Source organism: Hibiscus syriacus, unplaced genomic scaffold, assembly GCF_006381635.1.
Source record: "Hibiscus syriacus cultivar Baekdansim isolate YM2019G1 unplaced genomic scaffold, ASM638163v2 tig00110418_pilon, whole genome shotgun sequence".
In the NCBI taxonomy this organism is placed as follows: domain Eukaryota; kingdom Viridiplantae; phylum Streptophyta; class Magnoliopsida; order Malvales; family Malvaceae; genus Hibiscus; species Hibiscus syriacus.
The window spans coordinates 2,299,913-2,305,727 of record NW_024062730.1 but is presented as its reverse complement, the minus strand read 5'-3'; the positions used below and the strand labels follow the sequence as shown (position 1 = coordinate 2,305,727).

The following is a 5,815-nucleotide window of genomic DNA, read 5'->3' as shown; positions in this document are numbered from 1 at the left end:
GCATAAAAAAATATAAATTGTTATCACAAATGACTATTATTTAAGTAATCGATTCTTTTTTATAAAACTAGGGTGATTACAAGTAATATATGTTTTAAAGATCCTCAATTATTTAACAATAAGCGTTCAAATACCATACAATCACTTTGTTATAATTAATCAATTATTATAACATATCACTTTGTTAAATTTCAAATAAAAAATATTTTATTCGAACTCATCGTGTTGACATGATGAATTTCAAGTCACTGTAGTAAAGCACGCCGAGACCAATAGGACTTCTAACTTTATGAATGCCATTGCTCCATGTCAAAGCCCCAAACACAAAGCTACCATTGCTCTTCTCATATGGCATGAAATCAACCCTGAAAGACATCTTCTCTCCAGTCTTCGTAAAGCAAAGTTTTGAAGGTGTAACTCTAACTTTAACACCAACCGGATGATCTATGTATGCATAATAAACCGTGGCGTCATTACCGTAATACGTAACCGTTCGGTGAACAGATAAACTTCCGTTCATGTTGGACACACCGATTGATGGGTAGTTTAAATCATAGGATGGTACAAGAGGTTTTTGGTAATATGTTAGTTGGCCAGTGAGGTTTTTCAGTTGTGCAGGGCTTGCACCTATACTGCAAAGAAAATCGATGAGCTTGGTCAAGTCATAGTCGTAAATTAGACCAGGTTCAAGTGCCGCTATCGGTTTATGTGTCCAGATCCCTAGTCGAACGGTGTGGTCTCATTTCCGAACGGTTGTCTTCCGATGAGGTGTTTGGTGTTATCAAGGACAGTAGCTGTAGCAGCAAGAAATGAAGTCTTAGATATAAAGTATTACAAGAAAATGGGTGTGTTTCATGCATCAACCAACTATTCTGATTGCAGAAAACTGTTAACTTGTAGTCATTATTGCAGACTTTATGGCTGCCGGACTCCATGAAGGTCTGATAGATTTTATTATTGCAGCAACTGTGGAAATATATGAGGACAAGACAGAGGTCCAGAGATGATGTTATAGTCGACTGAGCGTTCTGCGGTGTCTACAATTGCAATGGGAGACCATGCTGCCAGAATGTACAGTCCAGGTCCTGTAATATCCGGCTGCATAAAAGTTGCACATTGAACTCGTTTAAAACAATAGAAGGGATAATGTCACATTAAGGCATGTGCAGGATAGTATTGAGGAATGAGGATGCAGTAGTAGTTTACTTTGATGATTTCAGGAGTTATAACATTTGGTCCCATGGAAGAAAATCCAGCCATTGCCGGTGCAGGTTTAGTGTTTAAAACAGTTATCGACGGCTATATTTTGACAACCGGATTCCTGTAGTAAACAAAAAAGTTAATACTATGACTACCATTCAATTCTGAAATGGTAAGACTGCATGTTTAATTCTCAATATACACTGACTTTTCGGTTTTCATGTACTCTTGTAGCAGTTCTGCTTCTTCTTGACCAATTAGAGTACCTGGGAGCACAAACTGGAACCCAAAGTCTTTTGCTAATGGATCGATAAGTATAATACCGACTCCGCCGCCTTGTCTTATAAATATGCTTTTCTTTCTTCGGTCATCTGTTACTGCCTCAATCGTGCATGCCACAATCTTTCCCTTGATTAAAGTAGCATCCAGAGTATTGTTCTTGCAAAAGCTGGAAAATAGTGGAAAATGAATCAGGCTAGTGGTATGAATTTTGAGAAGCCATTCTTCATCATGAATAATCCTTGGCCTTGTTCCAAGCTTTAATCTTAGACGGTTGAATCGTAGTATCGGGAAAGAATATTTGGCATGATTTGAGTGATTATATGCATTACCGAAAATCGAAAATGCAACTCTGAGGCATAGGATGATCGTGAACATGTTACACATATAATGCTGCAGAGTTGAAGTTTTAGGCATACCTAGCATTGTTTGGTGTAACTCCTTTGGCAGCTGCTGCACTCCCATCTACCAAACCATATGAGGCATCCATTTCCAGAGGGTTTAAAGAGAAACCCTGAGAGCATACGAACTCGTATGCAGTTTCCAGATACTTCACTTTTTGTGTTCATTTCGAGCTCTTTTCGGTTTTCTTGTTGAAGAAGGGATTGAGGGAGGGATCCTGAGAACAAAAATGTTTACGGAATGTTACCTTCAAAACTCTTGAATTGCCAAGATATACATTTGAGTTGAATATTCTGTCCACCGAAATTGTGGCAACAGTGAGGATCCAATGAGCAACATTCGATGCAGTGCCTGGAAAAATCGAATTTCCAGCTGAGCAGGAGATTAGAATTCCTTTTTGAAATGCATGGAAAGCTCCAATGGAGATGAATCTTCAAATTATATGCTTTCTGGAGGATCAGGGCCGAGGGAAAGATAAAGGATATCGACATCATCACTAATAGCATCATCCATAGCCAAAAGAGTATCAGCATCACTGCAAAGATTAAACCTACAAGCTTTATAGATTGCAAGCCTGGCACTGGGTGCACCACCTCTAGCATTACCCCTGGCCATGCCAGATAAGCTGACATTTGCTACAACTGATCCAGCAATGGTTGACGTGGTGTGGCTTCCATGACCATCACTGTCCCGAGCTGAACGGAAGAAAGTGCCTCCTTGTGACTCGAGAGACCCATGTTCCGCTTCAAACCCTTTGAAATAGTACCTTGCACCAATAATTTTCCTGAAAATTTCGAACCAATGTATCATCATCATTACAAAAAGGGGGAAATTGCTATGAACTGATCAGATATTGAGAGGAGAGTTCACATTGGAAATGTCAGCATACCTATTGCAGTTAGACAATGCAAACTCTTCTCCGGTTTCACATTCTCTTCCGATTCGGGCCAAACTCCTGAAGAATAGATGTAAATAAGGAGAAGTTATGAATGAAAATTTCAAGAAACGTCAAAGCAAGCAGATGCAGTCCTGCAAAGCCTTAGTACATATATTACCGCTATCAATGACACCAACAATAACATTGGCTGATGAATCCATTAGATGATCCTTATATTGTTGAATGGAGTCTATTCCTAGAAAATCCCATGTATGTGTTGTATGGAGCTTATTTGTCCTGCTTTTGAACACGGAAACAACCCCGTCATTCTCTGCAACGCAATTGCAATCGGTAAGAATTTAAACTTCATGATCCAAAGTTTTTTCTTATAGCTATGGACTGAATAGCAAAACTGCTTGGTGTATTATTTGAGTTACCTGAATGAAGCTATAATTGCAAAACAATACCAGCTACTCTTTGTGCTTGTTCTGGTGTAAGCATGGCTGAGAAGCCTCTAAAGCTTTTACTGTAATGGTGAAGTGTAGCTTCTTTTGCTCCTTCCAAACCGAAAATTATATGCCGAAACGTCATTAACAATAATTTCCCATAGCATATGTGAATAAATTAATACTTCTGAAATAATAAGCTATTAGCTTAGTGCATGCCTTCCAGTAACTGAAGCAAGCATTTCAAGGTTTGCTTTGATAACAGATTCTGAGTTGGGATGAGAATGCTCCCCCATGTAAACAGTATAATGATGCGAAATCGAGCAAAACGCAATGAAACACAATCAGATTAGCCACCTAAATCAAATCAACACAACATGAACAAATATTCTATTTCCTTACCTTTGCATTGCTGCTGTCCCCATGAACCAGAGTTAATCTAATGAACAATAAAAGAGTTAGAAGTTGAGCAAGTCTCATGGTGATGAAAATGAAAAACCAAGAGAATAATAGCTTAAAGCTGGAAACGGTGAAGAACCATGACCGGCAAAATGACCTTCTTATAGCAGAAGAAACTCAAAAAAGAGAGTTTCAATTGCCGGCATGATTTGATTATTGTTGAAAGTCTATTTCAGTGTATTGATATGATAAGTTAGCCGGCTCCGGCTATTTCTTGCAGATATGTTTCATGTAGGACCTTACATGATGATTTCTGTATAGAGAAAAAAAGTGAGGTTATTGGAAGTATTCCATTGGATAATGTTGAAAGAACAAGACTATATGTTGGCTGGAGCATCTATGTTCAGCAAAAGTGACCTCAAAACAGCTCCCAAATGGAAGTTCCTCAACTCCCACAAGATTAACTGGGGAAGGATCAAATTTGTATTTAATTCAAGGTAAAAACAATTTAAGAGTTTTTTTTCCCCTTTAAACTGTCCTTGTTTGTATTTAATATTTGTTGCTAACCAGCTTTTCAAACCCAATTCATGGAATCTGATACGAGGAAAGTGTAATCATTGCCCTTGTAATTTGTATTTCTAAATTTCGGAATTCAATGTTTACATGAGCTGAGGTCAGATATTTGTAATGTAACACCCAAAGACCGATACGGGTGACCTGATCCGATCCGAAGTGTCACATTAAGATCACTGGAGCGACCTACTGTAAAAATCTTAGAAAATTTAAAATTTTGTTAAAACACTTAAAATCATAAAACAATTTATAAACATAACAGTAAAATTTAACAATATTCAGAAATAAGACAGATTCCAGACTCGGATATAAAAATAAAATACCAGCTACATGCCCTCTAATCACATGCACCATACTCCGCAAGCAACGCCGATGTAACTCCTTTACTGAAGTCGATAGCTACACTGGTTTGATCCTTTTAACCTGAAATGGTAAGTAAAGGAGTGAGCTTTAGGAAGCTCAGTAATACAGAACTACTAGTTGATGCTACAAGACGTGTAGATAAATGTAGAAAAATAAAATTTCCTTGTTGAATCAGACGTATACATGTTTTCGGGATAAGCTGGGGTTCCACTGGTAGTTCATCGAGCAAAAGCCATGAAGATCTCAGTTCATAGAAAACATTCAGAATACCATGCTTTTAGGAGATTGGAATATGGTGTCTAGTGTGTTCTAACCAAAACCAGTGAAAAGATATATATATTTTAAAACAGTAACCGTTTAAAACATGTTTTCAAAACCATAGTAGAACCCTCTAACTGAACACCATTATGCAGTTCCTTAGAACTGTATCCATAAGGGCTTACCCTGAGCATACAACAAAGGGAGTCACCCTAAGGGAATGCCTTGGGGCCCGAGAGCCTACCCAAGAAGATTACTCAGGGCCACGGGGCCTACCCAAGAAAGATTTCGAGGCCTCGGAGCCTACTCAAGGGTTACCTTAGGGTCGTAAGGATTTACCAGCTGGATCATGTCTGAACCTCCATACTCCAGAATTTTACCCATATAAAATCCAGTAGAAATTAGTTTTAATTGTAAACTGTAACATCTAGATCGTGATCCAGTAAAATCTCGTAAATGTGACAATCAAATAAACCATGTAACTGCCCTCCACCCGTACACCATATGTAGTTCCATGATTAACCCAAGGGAGTGTCATAGGGCTTGAGAGCCTACCCATGAAAGTTTTTCGGGGCCTCAGATCCTACCCAAGTGTCACCTTAGGTCTGTAAGGATTTACCAGCTTGATCAGAGCTGAACCTTCAGCCTACCCATATAAAGTCACAATAAAACAGTTCAAGTAGTAACCAGTGAAAACAGAAACCATAGTTCATAAACCAGTAAATTCCATGATTCCATAAATCAGGAGCAATCATATTTTTCAGTGAAAACCGTAATCAGAGAACACGTACTATGTTGTCATGGTTCATAAGCCAGTAAATCAATAAATTTCGGTAAAATGCATTTCAAAATATATAAAATAGTCATGTAGTACATGAGGAACATACTAAGGATCTAAGAATTTTTCAGAGGCACATAATAGATATCAGGAAAACATGAAACTTATGTAATTTGATCGGATTCCAGGATCGAGGTCCTATTAAAAGGGATTGGTTACTAATGGATCTATCAGATATTT

At 38.1% G+C, this 5,815-nt stretch overlaps 1 pseudogene; it reads right to left on the bottom strand.

The window, feature by feature from the left end:
- Positions 1-217: 217 nt before the first annotated feature.
- LOC120124453 lies at positions 218-3,684 on the bottom strand (annotated as a pseudogene).
- Between the last annotated feature and the right edge of the window lie 2,131 nt (positions 3,685-5,815).